We start from the raw sequence: 19,417 nt of genomic DNA, 5'->3' as shown, positions 1-19,417 counted from the left end.
TCAGTTGGCGAAGCTTAGGACATTGAGATCGTTAAAAAGAGCTAATCACCTCCCCTTTTTCTTTCAGTTATTGATAATTTAAGGTCTTGCAATTTACGGATGAAAACCAGTGAAAAAATAATATGAAATAAGTTTTTTCATTTCTGGATATTTCTTTTTTAGTATTATTATAATTAGGTGGAAGAGGTAAGTCCCCCCACACTATACGAATGACAGGATATTATATTACTGGATACTTTCAGAAAAGATGTTTGATACTTTTTGTTTCAATATATTTGCCAATTTGGCATAAAACAAACCCTGTCAGCAATGTCATATTAAACCATTTACTATTCCTCTTCTTGTTAGTGTAATGTTAAATAACATGTCTTACCATGTAATAATGGTCCCCACCTCCATCAACCATTTTGAGCATCAGATCCACCTCCCCCAGCTTCCTGCCAATCACAGGGGGAAAGATTAAAGGGACATGATGTTATTTAATTTATGTGTTGCTGTCTCTGATTTTTGTCTGATTGTGGCATTTGCCAACTCAAACTGTAGTAGACTTTTAATGATATTATTTTATAAAACAAACTGCAAAACCAAATGTGGCACTTCCACCTGGGTGATTGCAGAGGGAACTTTGGTTGAAGACCAATAGGAAAAACAAAATTAACAAACTTAAACACGCCACTAAAAAACCACAACAAAATGCTGTATTAGATATTTATATTGCAATGTCCCTAAAGCCTCCAATTGTTTCAAAAAATTCTTGCAATACCGTCCCTTCTGTCATCTTGATTGATAGTTTACACAATAGAAAAATTGATAGCACGTTGTAGTATAATTGTAAAACATGGCTCACACTTCAGGTTGTGGTACACATTTTTTTGTGATATAACGTATCCTGTACATATTTTAATACGTAAATGTTAAGAATAACTTTCCATATTGTTAGAAATATTTCGAGAAATGGCTTGAAACACAACTTAGGTTGACTTGATTCAAGTTAAAAAGATCTAATTGAACAAAAAAATTATTTACAATTTACATTGACATTAAAATTCTAAATTTTACTTTTTGGTCATAATGAAATATCAGCAACTGCACCCAATTAGCATACCTTTGAATAATTTTTGGCTGTCTGAATAAACTGAGATGTTTTTTTTTTTTGTTTGTTTGTTTTGTTCTTTTTGTGTTTTTTTTTCTTTCTTTTTCATCATGTGATTCATGAGCTCTGTATTCGCTCCATATCATACAAGGCCATAAAAGCATGATTTTATCAAAGATATCTATGATACTTGACCAAATCAATCAATCAATCAATCAATCAATCAATCTGTATTTCACCCTTACAACATTTCAATTTTCTCAATTATATTTTTTTCTGACTATTACTGTTAATCAGAAACACAAGACACACACAGATTGTTAAACCTTCTTCACCATCACTACAAACCTGCAAGGAAACCTCCGATCCTCATAGAACCACCACTCAAACACAGAGCATGAGAGTGCTGGGAATAGCCAGTTTTTCATGTAAGAGCCCCACTCCTGCAAACAGTGCTGCAGTAAGACCAGCCTGTAGGGGCGACAAAGACAAACACCACATCTTTGTTATCACAGCAGTCCATGTTCATAACAGTTTAACATCTCTTGTCATTATTGATTGACTAGCTAAGCAGAATTATCTATGTGTTTTTTCATGTTTTCCTATTCACAGTGGTCATTTGTGAACAGATCAAAATCTAACAGATTTTGGATTTGGGACATTTGGGAAAACAGCCTCACAAATAAACAACAAAGTATTTTCTTTCACTGGAAAAACGCCAACTAGTGTCCATAACGAGTAGGAATTCATAGTGATAGATTAAATTACTGACTCTCTGCAGTTTGCTGCTAATAAGTCTTCCAAAGGCTGGGAGTCGATCCCAAGCAAAATTGATTCTGAGGCACTGTTAACTGAGAGTCCTTTGGACCTGTGGAGAAGATTTTACTCAGGCAAATCGACTTTACTGAAGGCCATGGCATCTCTGGGAATGATATATTCAGACTGTGCCAACTATCAGCTAGGGGTGGGATTTTTATTTAGTTTTTTTAATTCACAATTCACCAAATAGATTTGTTGACAGATTCTTTTGGTGACTATTTTAGTAGGTGGTGACTAATGTGGGATAATTTCTTGAGAGTGGCTTGCAACAGACAACTTGCAGTTCTACATGTCAAAAAGACAGAGAAATGAACCTTCAAAGCCACACCTAAATTTCATCCATAGCATACAGTTTGAGAAGTGCCTGGACTTTGGTGTTGGTCCAATCTTTTCCATGTTTCAAATGGCAATCCCTTCAGCCAATCAACATAAACTTACATCACTGGCTCTTTCCCATTGTGCTGGGTTAGACCCGATTCTAAAACAGGAGATTTTAGTTTTAGTTTAGTTTTTAGTTGTTGTTCACTGAAATTAAATCATTCTCAGATCTTGCCGGGTTATAGATCCAATACTTATATGTTCCAGTATTTATAGGAGCTATGAAACATGTTCCTCTGGTGCAAAAGGCTCTTATGATCACAAGAATTGAACACAAGTTGAAAGCACATCAGGAATGTTAACTATAACCGTAAACTTTAAAAAATTCCTCTAATTCTATGAGAATAGGTAAGCAGAAAAAGGATATTGTTGGAATCACTTTCAGATCTTTTTTTTTTTCAGCTGATGAATGATAATAACACAACAGCCAATCAGAATCAGCTTTAAAATAGCACAAGCATTGACTTTAATGTAGCTTTCATTATAATTATGTTTATAGCTATTGTTAGTTAACTATAAAGATGACTATAACACACAATGTTGTTCTGTTTAATATAAGTACACACTGCAGTTTTGTCATCTGCTGCTTTAAATTCTCAAAATTTTAATTTTTTTTCATTCATCAGCTGAGCTGGTACAAAAATAAATAAATAAAATTGAAATTGAAATTGGTTCCAACAATATCATTCCTTTGTGCCAGTATTGTTATAATTGTGGTGAGGTTCTGGTTGTTCTTTTAAATTAGTTTAAAAAGTATATCTTATTGTTATCGTTATAGTTTGCATTGCATATTGTTTTCGGCCTTTAATCTGAAATCAGCTTCAATTCCAGTATCAGCGCTACTGTAGGTCTTATTTATACCATTGTATTCAAATATATCAATGAGGCATCACTGTCCTGCACTCCCCTGGGAGTCTCTCCGCATACATTGCTGCTCATCTGCAACAATTGTAGCTCCTCTAACTTTGCTGCATTGGTAACATCACTTTAACTCACAGCCATTAAAAATTAATCACTTTGTCCTGTTGAATGTGAACCCCCTTTTAGGGTATAATTTGTATAGTTGGCTTAATGTAAAAATTGTATAAGTCAATGAACCCATAATGACATAAAGCAAACATGATGTCTCTGTGTTGTGGCAGCTTTCCATATATTCCTCACCACCCCCATGTATCCACATGCAGCTTTTTCCAGCGTATGTAAAGCAACAGCAAGAGGCAGATGGAGATCTGTTGAGATACTGTTGGCTGCAGCAGAGCCCCTGCAGAGACCAAGCACCTGCTTACTGTTACTAAGGATCATTTATTTCCTGGCTTATGGCTATCGCTAATCTATAGTGCATGTATTGCTGTTTAGTTTTGATAAAAATAGCAGTAATCATACATACATAACTCCCATTTCATTGAGTGAAGAAGGATAGGTAGTTTGTTGCTAAATTTAAAACGTTGGCAGCAACTGCTGTGTACATCTGTGGCAGGATGAGCCCTGAAACATGCCAATACATTATTTGTTAACTTTACAAGTCTTTGCTGTCTTTTGTCCAGTGGTAGCATCTTGAGCTTACTGAGAGGTTTTAACCTGGTTTTGCAGATAAGACACCTGCAGATGGTGCAGAAACATTGCCTAGGAAATTGAATATTGGACAGTAAAAGACATCAGTACTGTCAGCAGTAGGAAAGCTTGTGACAGTGACTGTATGTGTGGTTAGGCTCTTTAAAATTTACGTCTTGAACATAATAAACAATTTGACAGGAAACATTTTGGTTAATGACCAAAAATTGTCCTGAAGAGTGAGCAGCACAAGTGTAGCAACATTTATATTACATTTACATTTAGGTCATTTAGCAGACAACCTTTTATCCAAGGCGACTTACAAAGAATACAATGGAAGCAATCAAAATCAACAAAAGAGCAATGATATATTAGTGCTATACAAGTCTCAGTTAGCTTAACACAGTACACATAGCAGGGTTTTTTAAAATAATATAATATATAAAAAGAAACCAGATAGAATAGAAAAGAATACAGCAAGCTAGCGTTAGAGGTATTTTTTGCTTTTGTTAATTGTATAATAATGAAAAGAAAACAGATAGAATACTAAAAGATTAGCAAGCTAGTGCTAATGAATAGATGCAAGTCTAAAAGAGACAATGTTTTTTTTCTTTTCTTTTCTTTTCTTTCTTTCTTTCGATATTTTTTAAGAATATAATTAGAATATAGAGTGCTAGAGTTTAGACGGTAAATAAAGATGGTAGAAGTGTGTTTTTAGCCGATTCTTGAATATGGTGATTCCACCAGAGGGAACATTTAATTTCTGTAAAAGAGCTTTTGTGCTTCTTTGGGATGGCACAAAACAAGCAATGTTCACTTGCAGAACGCAAGCTTCTAGAGGGCACATAAGTCTGAAGTAATGTATTTAGGTAAAGGGTGTGCAGAGCCCGTGGTGGATTTGTAGGCAAACATCAATGCCTTCAATGTAGTTAATTGTAGCTATTGGCTAGCCAGTGTCAATTGACAATCCAGTTCTCGATCAGATAGGTGTGACATGCATTATTTTTGGTTGCATTAAAAATTAATCTTGCTGCCACATTCTGGATTAATTGTAAAAGTTTGATAACCAACTGGTTGGAAAGAGACCTGCCAAGAGAGCTTGCATTTGAAATTAATACTCTAGAAAACAAGGCCAACACAGAGATGAAAGCACAAAACCACTGTTGTGTTATTTTTGTAAAAACATGTTGTTATACTTACAGGAACGGCAGGGAGGAAAGCCATAACATACAGCTGTGCAATCCTGAAAAAAGAGCATAACAGTCTTTGAACAGTGTGGTACCCAAAAAACAGGATAATTGACACGCTACATAAATAGGATAGAATTTGGTATCCTATTACTTTTTTAATTAGCATTAAAAGGTACAAACTGAATGTTGGAAAAAAAGTAACTTTAGTATTACAATCCATGTACTTACCTTATGTGCTTTATTTTTTCATGACTTAATGAATTTGGGATGCATCCATATATAGCTAGGTGCCACTTCACACTTCTTCTTTTTTAAAACACAAATCAATTTAATTTCCTTTTCAAATCATGGTGTCATCTCTGGCTCATCATTAAAATCATGTTAATAATATATATATATTATTGGGTTCTCTCATTTCATTGAAGTGAAGCAAAAACTACCCAACTAATACTGCATTCCTCAATTATATAAACTTATAGGTCATATAAACGCAGACCTAGTAGGTCATAAACTAATTTATTTTAAATTATCTGGACTCATTTTCACAGACCTACAGCTAAGAGAATTTTCCCATCTCTTTGTAGTTCTCAGAGGCTTTAATTCCCTCAAAATTTTAAGTGTTTTTTTTTTTTTTAAGACATATACTGATATTCTGTTCTTTTAGAACAACACACTGCTTTCACTACAACAAATATGATTCCCTATCTACATGGGGGAAAAATGTTACACTGGTAATGGTTTACCATACTAAAAGTTCTGATCTAATTATCTGAGTACTGGATCAGTCCTGACTGGCCACCTCCTGCTCTTGCTTCAGGGTGAGTAGAATTGAGCTCAGCACATTGAATGAGTATGGGCCCAGCATGGCAGGCAGAAGAGTAAGAGGATGAGAATGCTTCTCTGGAAATCTCCCCCACACGCTTAAGGTTCTTACTGCCCAAATGTCTGGACACTCAACATAGATAATTAGTTTCATAATACAGATTAACTTCATGCCAAAAAAACTGTAGATTGTTTTGCACAATTATGGTTGGTTTCACCCAAAAAGAAAATTTGTTGTGAAATTTTACCTCATTCATCCAAGAAGTAGATGAATGTAGTTTTTTTTCATCAAAAACAGATTTGTAGAAATTTAGCATTACATCATTTGCTCACAAATGGATCATTGGCAGTCAGTGGGCCCATCAGAATGACGTTCAAACAATTGATAAAACACAAGTCCAGATAATTGGTCTTGTGAATTTACAATTCCAGTCATTAAGGCATTTTAACTTAAAAATTAAAATGGTCAAAATTGTGTACATAAGTCATAATAATGCTTCCCCCAGTCAGAAAAGTCCACATCCCTGCTGTTTTTGTTTTACATCAAAATCCACTTACAAATTAGTTTAGAATTTGTTTTATACAATAGTTTTTATATTTATATTTTCACTTGTAAACAGTGGCTTCATCTGTGCATTTTTCTCTCCTGGCCTGAGGGTGAGTACATTTTTAGCAGATTTACATTTTTTGGGTAAACTATTCTTTTAATATTATTATTTTTTTTGAATACCAAACATTTAATATTTAAAACATGGTCTACAGAAAGGAATATATTGTTTATTCTTCGATTTTAACTTAAAAAGTAGCAAACTATTTATAGTATGGTACTCTACCATTGTACTGTATATGGGAAATAAGGGACATGATAATTGTTAAACAATTGTTAAACAATGGTATGCAATTCATGATATTACATCAGACACCACAACACACCCATGGTACTGCTACATTACCACTGTAGTATTAAGTTACATGTTGGCTAAGATATTTTGCATGTTGGTTGAGAGATTTAGTAGTACACATATCATTACTTTTAATCATGTTTAAGTCATCATCAGTTAACACTACCTGAGAGACTAGTGTGTCACATGCGAGGGCCAGACCGCATCCTGTGGCTGTTGTGGTCACATTAATAGTCTGAGGGAGAAAAATGATGATTTAGCAGTGAAATTACCAAAACACTGTCTCCTTATCTCTCACTGCTTCCCCTTCTTGGAGATACAGATATTGGATTTTCGATTTGATCAACTTCACAAGCACTCCTTGAAATAGGAAATAGCTTGCTGTACCAAAAAAAATAGACATGATAAGATACTGAGGCTTTAGATTTTTCAGTGAAATGTATGAGGGTCATTAGCGTATGAAGGATTTTAACATTTTTAATATAATTATATATTTTATTATCAGAGAGATGTAATAACTGAAAGTAATGTCTTAAAATAAAACTAAAATAAAAGTCATCTGACAGAAGAACTGTACTTGTCGCTGATACTGGGGCATTACTTTCAATTCTTTACTGAATTTCACGACCAATTACCGTACTAATATACAAGCCTTCAGGGTAGATGAGGTACAAAAGTGTGCATTTTCATTGTTCCCTTTTACAAAATGACAATAAAAATCCTATTCTGTTATTATATTCTATGATTTGAAAGTACTGCCCCTTTTGTCAATCTTTTGTACCTCTCAAGGTTACAGTTTTTGCACTTTTTTTTCTCCATTTTTTTTTTTCTGACAGCTCCATTAGATGGTGGATGAATTCCCGCAGAGGCCAAGGCATATCCAGCCAATTCAGCATTTCCTAGGTGACCACAGAATATTGTGATGACGAATGGCAGTAGGAAGTTTTAGGATCCTGGAGATGAGCTGTGGAAGATGAAAATGCAGAATATCAACTAGTAACATGGAGAAAGAAAAAAAAAAAGATCTGCATCATGTAAGAATCCTACAATAAGACTATTTGAACTCCAGATTAATGCCCATCAAAAACCAATATTAGTTTTAATTAGGCTGTCAAATGATTAATCACGATTAATCACATCCAAAATAAAAGTTTTGTTTACATAATATATGTGTGTATACTGTGTATATTTCATTATGTATGTATAAATACACACACATGCATGTAGATATTTAAGAAGAATATGTTATGTTTATATATTAAATATATTTATATATAATATAAAAATATAAGAATATAAATATATAAATGTATATACATGTAAATATTTTCTAAATATATAATTTATGTGTGTGTATTTATATATACATAATAAATTATACCCTGTACACATACATATATTATGTAAACAAAAACTTTTATTTTGGATGTGATTAATCGTGATTAATCATTTGACAGCCCTAGTTTTTTATGAATAAATACAAAAAATAAATTTAATATACATGGAAAAACAATTCCACTTTTAAAATAAATACTAAAAATGAATCTATGTGTGGGTATATGTTTTATATATGGGTATTTTTTTTTTTGTTAATTTTTTTTTATTATTATTTTTTTGTTTGTTTGTTTGTTATTTGTTTGTTTGTTTGTTTGTTTGTATAAGTACACAGACACCTAACTAGGATGAAATAGAAGGATTAACAAAAATCTTTATCCAAAATTAATAACCGAAAGTGAGGGAACAGACCACAGGAATTCAGTTTGACAGTCAGACAAGCACTCTTCACAGCTATAAAAACAGGAGCCATCATTTACATCCTCATCGATTATAAAACTAACTATACTAACTCCAACTCTAACTTAAGTTACAGGCATAGGTCAAAACCAACCATCACCCCAGAACCAGATTTAGCTGGCAAAACTTTTGTATTTAAAGTTTAAAGTGAGTTGCAGCACTTGTGGAGCACAGATGAGAGAGACATGGAACAAAAAGAGGACTTACCAGGGGCCCCGACAGGCGCAGGACGTGGTAGAGCTCCTCTCTGTAGGCCAGGGGAACCCATCGACGCACACAGCTGCAGCGGAAGAGGTTTAGAACTAGGTGCGTGTTGCCTCGGTGATTTTGTTCATGGCTTGCCAGGGGCCCGCAAGCCTCAGGCATCCCAGCTTTATCCATTCAGCCGTTGAGTGCAAGAAAGTAAAAATAAGAGAAAAGAATGAAGAGAGAGCGGGAAAATAATAACAGAGAAAATAATAGGAGCAATATAGGAATGAGGAGACAGCTTCTCTCCAGCAGTGTTTTGTTCTAGAAATGGTGTTACCAGTCCATGGAGGCAGAAACACAAATCAAATCAAATAGTGCTGATACACTGATTAAGTAACCTGCTGCCTTCAGTCATTGAGGGAGCCCAAAAGAGGCAGATCACAAGCAAGCTCTTTATAATTCCCTGTATGGAGTACAGCAGCTCTGAGGGGGGCTGTAAGGGTTGGTTAGACTTTCATACTTCTGAAACGCAGTGGTAATCTTATCAGGAATGCATGTGGAAATAACAGATTGCTGTTCCTTTGAGGAACCCATGCTAAAGCATTGCTTTCTAAGTTGTCAGATTTCTTAATGCAGCATAATAAGCAGGAAAAAACTTTACTTTGGGACAGATATCCCTAAAGAGTCCTTTAACCTGTAAAACTTGGAGTTAGAGTAAATTATATACTTGCTAAACCACGTCTAGACTGTTTAGGTTTGAATCCCCTCAAGGATAATTTTTGTTAGAATAGGTGTTTGTTAAGTATAAAATGTGTGTTTTAATTACTGTTTGGCAAACTGACCTAAATGATTCAGATAACCCTAAAAATCACTATTTGTAATATACTGGTACATTACATCTTGGTAGCTTGCCATGGATATCCAGCATGAGGAGTCATGGTTGGCATATCACATGCAACCTTTGGTCATTAACTTGCTCTACGGTAAAACGTAATGCTTAACCTCTGTCAACCTAAGTCTTGTACAACCTGTGCTGATTATTCAATAAACTAGACTTTTTTGTAACTAGTCAAAAAAAGTGTGTTCAAATATTATTACAACTACATTGGTTGCTGAACAAAGATTCATAATGTAATAATATATAATATTAATAATAAAACTGCTTTAAGTATTTTTGAAAAAGAAAGAATTTATTTTTGTAATTATTGTATGTAAAGATATATTTAATATTCTGCAAAAAAAAATAAAAAATAGGATCTAAAATACAAAATGTTCAAAAAAGTCCCCCTTATTTGTGAGTTTTTAAGTCATGCAATGTACAGTATGTGTGTACAATCTCTAGGGGTAGCAAATTAAAACAACCTTTAGACTTTCTTGTGCAAGTTATCCATGTCTTATCTGATATGCAGTAAGGAAATGCTGAAGACTGAAAGGTGGAATGGGAGGTGAATAGAAGGAATGAAAAGTCACTAACATGCAATAAAAACAGTTTTATCTTCTATACATGCATGCCACATACAGTTTGCCCAAATGCATACATACAGTACATTGTGATAGTATGAACTGACATGAATACACTCACATTTTTAAGCAAAGACAGTCAACTATGTGATTATGGATGTGTAATATCTCTTTTGACAAGTTCTCAAATTCTTTCCTCTGAATGCTCATTCATAAACCTTTGAGTTTGGTTGGTGTTTCATTAACTGTATTCTACAGTGCAGGCATATTGGTGCTGTTCAAACATAAATACAGTTTTATATGTTATGACAAAAAGACAAAGTTTCATGACAGCAATGACTCTTAAAGAAGTATTACTGTTAGTTATGAGGTTTCTGTTCTGTTTCAGCCATAATAATAACAATAAAAATAATAATAATAAAAATATTAATACATACAGTGGGAAATATATGCAATGTGACAATCAGAAAGTTAAATTTAAAACTGACTTGAAGAGTTAAAAACTCAAAGAAACAAACATGTTGACTTAAAACGAAAAGGAATTATTAAAGATTCTGTACTATTTCTAGGTCACTAATCAAACGAGCAAATTATTGACACTGATCATGGTGACTTTTTGTACAGAGGGTCACATGTTTCCTACCTCCTTTGAAGATGCTCTTTTTATCATTCTCAAATCATGCTGAATAACTTGGTTTAAACACAATCTTGTAAGAGCTTAATGCTGCTTCTTTCAACTGAACTTGTATAATTAATATAGACTTGTATTGTGTATTATTAAGTGTACTTAGTATTATTTGTGTGTTAATGAGAGAGAGAGAGAGAGATGGAACAGAGAGAGAGAGGAGAGAGAGAGAGATAAATCAGTCAAGTTTTAATTTTAATTTGATCATTACATCATTAGCTTACAATGGTCAAACTAGGCCCCCTGGTGGTTACTAATATGCCATGCCACCAACATTGTTAAATTATGTAAACCAAACATCATGCATGTTTTGTTTTCAAATTGGGGCAAAATGTGTAACCCTACAACATGCACTAGAAAAAAATATTGGTAAAAACTATTAATTCAGTTTTAACCATCTGGTTAACAGCTATGCCATTATAGACAGTATAAGAAATGTTACTTAAGAGAATAGTATTTAAGTATCAGGTTTGTATTAACACTAAAGGAATGTATGATTCATTTTGGGTTGGGACATTTTGGTTTGGGCTTTTTGGCATTTTGCCATCCATTATAGAAACAGTAAATTTATCTATGTCACAAATGTTTTATGGATGTGAGGACTATATCTTTATAGGGTTTTCTCTCTTTTCATCCGTTCCCATTCCTTCTGGGAAGATTGAGATGACACTTAAAATGCCATTCAGCCTATTTTTACACAACACTTAAAGGTCTGTGACGTGAGGGGAGGTGATTTCAATTCAAGTGCTGTAAAGCGACATAATATAAAGCATTGGTGTGAAGAGACACACAGCATCTCCCAGGACTTCACAGCGCAACCCTTTGGATTTTCCAGAGAACTGTCACACAAAGCTTTGGTAAGTAAATGGTACTCAAAAGGGGCTCTGAATTTCTGAGAACGCATTTAAGATTTCATATATACTGTTATCATAAAATCAAATGATTCAAGGGACTTTGCAACTGCCAGAAATTATTAAAAGCATAGTGGTAAAAAAACGACCCTGAAAAAAATTTTTAATTCTTGCCATCATTTACTTACCCTCATGTCATCCCAAAACCTGTGAATTTTTTTTTTTTTTTTTTTTTTTTTATGTATGCGGTGAAGGTCAATAGGATCCAGTGTTGTTTAAGACCCCATTGACACTGAGTTTAAGATTATTTTCTTAAATATTCCTGGCAAAATATAAATTCAGAAAATTTCCATAAATCATTCCATAAATCTGATTTTCTTATACATTTTTCCAGACTTTTTTAGATGTCTTTTTGTCATTCAGGATATCTGGCAGACGTACAAAGATGAAAGTATCAGTTGGTGTCATGTTTCTCTGCTCCTACTGTGCTTTGTCTGTCGTGTAAAAGGTAATGTATTTACTACATGTTTTCAAGCCTGATGCTTCAAAGGAGATCCAAATACTGCTTGTTCTAACATTTCACCAAATGTTGTTTAGTATATCAAAACAGAAAGAGTGTTTTAACCTGTAGAGTATTAACCTGAGTATTATTATAGGACATATACAGGGTAATTAACCTGTACTCTGCATCAGTTTTAGTTTCTTATGCCTGAACAAATTGCTCAATAGTTAATTCTCTCTAAACAGCAGTCACCCATTGAGTCATGTCCACTGGCCACCGGGAACTTGCTTCGGACAGAGGTTGAGAAAACTCTCACTCTGACTTGTATTAATGATGAAGGTATTGAGCCATCCAACCAAAATGAACTGCAGTGGTTCCGCAATGGTGCCCAGGTGAACCTGCAGAAGAAAAACCGCCGGTCCCGAAGTAGTCTGTGTGTACAGCCTGTCACTAAAGAGGAGCCAACGGAGTTGTCTTTATCTGTCAGCTGAATGGTGATGCAAGTGTAAACAAGCTCCATCAAGTTTGACGTCCAATGTAAGTTTAATGTTTAAAAATACCTGGGGGAATATAAGTAAACAAAAACATTTGTGAAGGGTCAAATGGGCAGGTTTGGGATCCATTTTATTTTAGTTCAGCAGTTTCAGCATGAACTCCACAAGGAAATCTATTTTCATTAAAACCAAACACTGTTATATGTTAAGGAAATCCAAGGTTATATCCATTTTTACAAAACTTCATTGCGATGACACTGGGCCTCCAAAAACCCTAAACAGTTTTACAGTTTAAACAATAACAATGCTTTTAAAATGAGTCATTAATGTAAGTGTTTTTAAACTAACTGTGAAACTTTAAATGGGCCTTGGATTGGAATCTGGAATATTTCTTTCTCAAAAATAAACTGAATGGAACGGAGCCAAACTCTGTGATGAATATGCTGCTGCAATATGCGAGTGGCTGGGGAAAAAATTGTTGTTGTTTTTTTCACTTTGGATGTTGGCTAAACAAAATAGTAAGCAGAATTGTCAGGCACCGTTTTATTTTAAACTTTGAATGCCATTATATTACAGATCCCCCAGACCTTAATGACACTAAGGAAGTAATATGTGCTTGAATTGATGTTGAGAAACAAGTGATGTTGTCTCTGTCCTGTGATATCCGTGCCAACCCACCTGTAACTGTGGCTTGGAAAAAGGATGGTGAAGTTCTGGATCTACCTCTGGCAGTTACAAAACAACCAATAACGGCATTACTGCTCAGTTTATCAATCACAAAAGCTAAAGCGTGATGTACATCAAGGAAGGTACTTCTGTGAAGTAAATTCATCTGTCTATGGACACTTATGGGCAGGACCTTTAAAATGTTATGGTTGAAGGTTTGTGGTCCTGTTTTATCCTTATTTGACCTACTTTGACTTTTTGTACTCAGTTTTACTTTTATAATTTAAATGTTAAAGTAGTATTTTTAAAGGTATATTTAATTTTCTTCTCTCGACTTAGATTAAAGTGGCTAAGGTTCCCTGTAGGACCCACAATTGCTGGAGTGGTGGTGGTTTTATGCACAATTGTATTCGCACTAATTTCTAGAAGGAATACAATTATAAAGGTAAGTCATTTATGATTAAAAAAATAAGACAATGTGCATATGTACAATAAAAGTAGTTCATATAAATAGATTTTTTTTAGCCTAAAATTATTGAAACAATTTAAAAAGGCTTTGTCTTTTTTGGTGTCCTATAGTGCATTAAACCAAACTGAACATCTCCACATGGAAATTGGAATTCTCAAGGAATTCAAACCACAGCTTTTTGAGATGTTGCGCATGGAAAAGAGATCAGACTGGAACGCAAATAACCATTACTAGACTGGCAAATGGGACACCACTCTTAAATATAAAATTATTATTTCAAAACAACAGTCTCCTTTCATTCCTGACTAGCCCCTTTGTTTTGTTATTGTTAAATTAGAATGTGAAAAGATGTCTGTTAAACAACAATTTATTGTAATTTTTTTAGATGATTTCATTTTGTGTTTCTTCTCAGATTCCAATGTTATTGAGCAACTGCACTAAAAAAGACATTATACTTTGTTTCTGAGCCAGCAAAGGCACTCCTAGATTGATGGCTGCGTTTGTTAGAGACAGTAAAATAATCTCATTAAAGTGAATTGCAGGATATTTTACATTCTCAAGGGCAAGATTTTTATTGTATAAATTGGCCTGTTAAATGTACCTAGAAATCATTAACCTTTAAACATCATCCACTCAGATCATAAGCAATATGTGGTTGTAATCATAAAAAATGTTCCATTCTATTCTAATAAGTTTTTAGGTAAGCTATTTTCACTGATTGCTTTTGTTCATTGCATGTCAAGTTAAATACTGAGAGAAATAAAAATGTAATTATATTTCAGATTTGTTGAACAAACCTAACTGCATATTTTGCATGTCTCCTTTTTCTGATTGCACCAATTTCGGGCTGGTGTTCAGCCCCCACAAAACGGTGCAAAAGCCTGATGAAATCGGTATAAATGAACACCCTGTTCTAATGGCGCAAGAGTTGCAACTATGGCAGCTGAGAAGGCCATTATTTTTGTTCTTTTTGAAGAATTTTCAGAGCCTGATGAAATCGGTATAAATACGATGTTTAATACTGCAAAATACGCTCGAACGTTACAGTCACTGCCCTTGCTGTCCAGAATAAAAGAGAACATCCCAATTGAGAGAAGGGATTTGTGGAAACTATGGTTCCTAATTATTGTGATCCAACATTTGCCTCGCATTTCAGGATGAAAAGACAAACATTTCAGGTGAAGGATAATCCACTTATTATTTTTCTTCTTGTGTTATGATCCTACAGTCGTGGCCAAACAGTTTTGAGAATTACATAAAACATATTGGAAATTGAAAAGTTGCTGGCTTAAGTTTTTATAATAGCAATTTGCATATACTCCAGAATGTTATGAAGAGTGATCAGATGAAATTGCATAGTCCTTCTTTGCCATGAAAATGAACTTAATCCCCAAAAAAACCTTTCCACTGCAAGTTCATTAGATCTGTCAATTCAAGGACCTGCTGAGATCTTTTTTCAGTAATCATCTTGTTAGCTCAGGTGATGAATATGATGACGAGCACAAGGCTGGAGATCATTATGTCCGGCTGATTGGGTTAGAATGGCAGACTTGACATGTTAAAAGGAGGGTGATTGCTTGAAATCATTGTTCTTCCATTGTTAACCATGGTGACCTGCAAAGAAACCGCGTGCAGCCATCATTGCGTTGCATAAAAATGGCTTCACAGGCAAGGAGTAATATTTATTGTGGCTACTCAAGATGCACGACTAATCAACAATTTAATAGGTTCATCAATGACCTTCAAGGAAAGAGGTTCAATTCTTGTAAAGAAGGGCTTCAGGGCGTCCAAGAAAGTCCAGCAAGCGGCCAGGATTCGGTCTCCTAAAGAGGATTCAGTCTGCGGGATCGGAGTGTGCCACCAGTGCAGAGCTTGCAATCAGGAATGGCGGCAGGCAGGTGTGAGCGCATCTTGCACGCCGACAGTGAAGGCGAAGACTTTTGGAAGATGGCCTGGAGTCAAGAAGGGCAGCAAAGAAGCCACTTCTCTCCAAAAAAAAACATCAGGGACAGAATTGATCTTCTGCAGAAAATGTATAGTGAAACAATGGACCTGCTGCGAGGACTGGGGCAAAGTCATATTCTCCGTGAAAGGCCCCTTTCCGATTGTTTGGGGGCATCTGGAAAAAGGCTTGTCCGGAGAAGAAAAGGTGAGCGCTACCACTCAGTCTTGTGTCATGCCAACATTAAAAGCATCCTGACACCATTCAGGTGTGGGATTGCTTCTCATCAAGGGAGTGGGCTCACTCACAATAGTCTGCCCAAAAAACACAGCCATGAATAAGAAGTAAAGGTACCAAAAACCCCTTTTTCCCCAAAACAGCACCTTACTTTTCCACCAACCCAACAACAGTTTTGGTGAAGAAACAATGCATTTTCCAGCACGCGATGGAGCACTGGCCATAAGGAAAAGTGATAACCTAAGTGGCGCGGGACCAGAAGGTTGAATTTTTGGGGGGGCACGGGAGGTCGGTTCCCCTGGGAAACGTTCTCTCGCCTTCCTACTTCCCTCGAACACCGCCTCTCACTTCGTTACCTTGGACCCATTGATCTCTGCGTGTCTGGTCTCTGCGTCGTCTGTTTGGCGGGGGACAACCAAAACCGCCTGGTGGTCTGCCAACTCCCGAGTGAGTAAGTAAAATTGTTGCTCGCTGGTGGCTTACAAGCTAGGATTGCCCAGAAAGTTGATTGAGGGATAGCAGGACGTAATTCGAATGCCCCTCTGTGCACAGAGTCCTGAAAAAAAAAGGAAGTCCACACACTGATATTACCTAGACTTATTGTGCAGAAAGTTCATTGGGTAATTGTCGATAAAAGCGCGTGGAAACGTCATGAAGTGCAGGTAATTATATTATCTTGAACCATAAGCATGTCTATCATGAGTCATCGCTACGGAACAACGTGATCCAGGTCTAGCGCGCTTTCGTGTGTGTGTCGCTGGCCTGCATGCTGGCGGTGCTCATCGTGCTGGGGGGGGGGAAAAACTAGAAGATTTTACTTCCTCGTACATTCTGCTATTGTCTCCACCATACCTTTTTGCCCATGACTGGTATCTGGACCTTATTATTTTTACTGGGGAGCATGAGGGCTTATCATTTTGTTTCGAGCACTGTTGTTGTGCTATATGTTATTGTAAAAGTCACCCATTATATTAATTCAGAGGACGTAGTACGAAAAGTTATGAAATTGTTCACTCCACATTACATAGCAAAAAATATAGAAATATGTATAGTATTGTTGGTCTACAGTAATCACTTTCTAGCCAAATCTTCCTAAGAAAAAGGATTAATGGGCCCGTTGTCCCCAAAAAACGTCCGTATCGCTAAGTAGTTTCTTAAACATATTCCTTAACCTCTCTCTTACATGTTATGGGCAACGATTCCCGGGACCACGTCGACCGCGTGTCGTCGGTGTAGATCTTCTGTAAGTCACACGTCGGTACAGGTTGGGTCTGGACCATTCGTAAAGCTCCCGCTTAGCGTTGTTGGAGCTCAAGACGGCTAGTCCGCCGCCACTTGTAGCCGTCTTTAGAAATCAGCGCCACCGGCTAAGTACAAGTCCCAAACTTGGTAATGTTGAAAAAGCGAGTGTGCCTGGAGCAATCGATGCACACGTTATTCAGCACCGTCATTGGGGGGGACAGCGCCGTTGTAAACGTCGGACGTAAGTGGCGGCTGGTTTAATACGCTTCCTAAGGGACAACTTAGGGGAACACGACTTATGAACATAAACAAACTTTGGTAAGATAATATCTTTCGAGTCTTCTTACCGCGCTAAGAGTGAGCGGGGTTAGCGGGGAAACGAGGCCATGGCCCAGAAGAATGGCAATTTAATGAAGGTATATTTAGGGGACAGGACACTTTAAATAAGGTCCAGGCTCTATACTGTGCTTCTTATTATTTTAAGTTATTTTTGCCTTTAAGTAAAAAAAAACCCAAAAAAAAAAACATGGTGCAAAACCATATACACTTGCTCTTGTGAATTATTTTGATGTTAATTACATTGTGCGAACTGTCTCTTGTAAGGCTAACAATTTTGACACACCCACCAAATGAATGGACTGACATGTTTGACACACGCACCAAACAAGAGAAAAAATATCAGCGATTGTCTTACTATAGGGAGATGAGAGGGTCTGTATTACTTACTATTAGAGAAAGAGTAACGGCTAACTCGGACTACGTGTGTCCCTTAATAACCAATCACATTACAGCCTTGACATTATTGAATTTCAGTCAGAGTTTGTACGACACTCAATCACCGCTTACGGATACCATAGGAATGAACGAGAAGTGCCATAAGCTGAATCCCACCTGTCGCAAAAAGTCAGTGACTTCTCTCATAAACAACATCATTTTTTTGTCGTGGTAAACTCTAAAAATAGTTAAATAAAAGTATTGTTTAGTGTAAAACATGACGAACACTAGCATAAAATATTTAAACTCATTAAAAGATAACCATTAAAAAAAAAAAACCTCTTTACTCAGTGTAGGTGAAGCCTCTCCCTCCATTGACATGCATAAAAAAACAGCCTCTGGTCTCATTTCTCACGTTACTGCCAGACCAGAAGTGTTGGCGTTTTAGCCAGAAACACGTAGCAAATACATTACGCACCGGTTTGAGCTTCTTTTGAACTTGCCCCCAGGTATTGGGAGTCTATTCTAATGAGTTGATGACTATGGGATCAGATTCCCTTACTGAGAATGGTGCGTATGTATTGCAGTCAGAACGGATTTAAAAAAAATAATAAACAAGCTGCCCGATGAAACCAGATTAAGGACGAAAATAAAATTATATTGCACGAAATCTAAAAATGACAGCAAAGTTTTCAGAATAGCAAACAATGGTCTACATCAAAAAATGGCAAGTGTAAATCAAATTGAAATAACAAATTTTAATAAATAATAAGCATTAATCAAATCTTTTAAACACATTTAAATCATATTTGCTCAAACCTGAAATATTAATGCAAAATTATCCAAACTGCACACAAAAATCATGTTTTCCTTGGTTATATTTCTCAGTTTTTTTTGTTTTTGTTTTTGTGCTCTCAGATATTTTCTGCACATATTTTAATTTTTTGTATGCTTATGCTGTTTTTCTCTTTTTTGTTCTTTATTCCACGTTCTGTGCTTCTTCTTCCAAATGTTGCGGTTAGAGTTTCATGTAAATCAGGGCAGGCTTAAGCGTCATCATTGGTCCACTAGTTCTAGATTGGGACAGCTCCTCCTCTAGTCAGTCAGTCTAAGAGGGGGTGCACGGGCACTCCAAGCGTGCCTCATTACTGCTGATGCTTAGTGTTCTGTTCACTTGTAGAGGTGAAAATTGATAACTGTCAGCTGGAAACATCTTTCCATACAGGACCCCATTATATGTGTCTGTTTGTCACTGCTATACACCCTACTTGGTGATCCATTAACGTTAAATGAGCTGTCATAGCAACCTGTCGCCAGTTATATTCACCTGAATTTATTAAGCCTCCGGTCCTGTAGCGAAAGGGGAGCAGCAACTATGCACCGGCCTCGCTCTAAGTGACTGATGTGCCTGGTTTG

The 19,417-nt window shown here is 35.9% G+C and overlaps 2 pseudogenes; one reads left to right on the top strand and one right to left on the bottom strand.

Moving 5' to 3' along the window:
- LOC109064147 overlaps positions 1-8,930 on the bottom strand; it is a 41,481-nt pseudogene extending 32,551 nt beyond the window's left edge.
- A 3,271-nt stretch (positions 8,931-12,201) lies between these two features.
- On the top strand, positions 12,202-14,007 carry LOC122143961 (annotated as a pseudogene).
- Positions 14,008-19,417: the final 5,410 nt, after the last annotated feature.

This window comes from Cyprinus carpio, unplaced genomic scaffold (genome assembly GCF_018340385.1).
Source record: "Cyprinus carpio isolate SPL01 unplaced genomic scaffold, ASM1834038v1 S000006547, whole genome shotgun sequence".
NCBI classification, from domain to species: Eukaryota; Metazoa; Chordata; class Actinopteri; order Cypriniformes; family Cyprinidae; genus Cyprinus; species Cyprinus carpio.
This window is presented reverse-complemented; position numbering and strand designations above follow the sequence as displayed.